Genomic DNA, 513 nt, shown 5'->3' on the forward strand with positions numbered 1-513 from the left:
CAAGAGAGACCTCGAAAATTGCTCATCTCAACCATGACGTTGTTCAACAAGAGAGATCTTGAAAATGACTGAATTATCGCATTAACCATTTGAAATTGAACAAAGTATCTATAACATAACTCTAACAAAGGTCCGAAGTACATAAAGGTTTTTTTAATCCAAGATAGAAACTGTAAAATAAAATGAAATAAGAAAATAATATTCCATTGCCAGGAATCGAACCCGGGTCTCCTAGGTGAAAGCTAAAAATCCTAACCGCTGGACGACAATGGATTTTTGGTGTAGATGTGCTGAAGTCTTTTGTCAGATCGCTGAAGAGTGTTAGCATGATCTTTTGCTTAATGTCTAACTCTTCGACAAGTCCTTCCATGTGTGTGTTAGAGTTCTGAGAGCTACCGCGACGATTCGAGCTGTTCGATTGTGTGGCTCTTTCTTCAAAAGAGTCAATATCAAATGTTAGGTCTTTGATTGGCAACCCATTCAGGGGAGCGTCGATTGCATCGATTCCATCAA

The 513-nt window shown here is 38.8% G+C and overlaps 1 non-coding gene across 1 annotated transcript; it reads right to left on the reverse strand.

Annotated features, from left to right (window-relative positions):
* Positions 1-201: 201 nt before the first annotated feature.
* On the reverse strand, positions 202-273 carry TRNAE-UUC. Its single transcript has one exon. It is a non-coding gene; the product is annotated as a tRNA-Glu (tRNA).
* Between the last annotated feature and the right edge of the window lie 240 nt (positions 274-513).

The sequence above is a fragment of the Cucurbita moschata genome, unplaced genomic scaffold (genome assembly GCF_002738365.1).
Source record: "Cucurbita moschata cultivar Rifu unplaced genomic scaffold, Cmos_1.0 Cmo_Scf02651, whole genome shotgun sequence".
NCBI classification, from domain to species: Eukaryota; Viridiplantae; Streptophyta; class Magnoliopsida; order Cucurbitales; family Cucurbitaceae; genus Cucurbita; species Cucurbita moschata.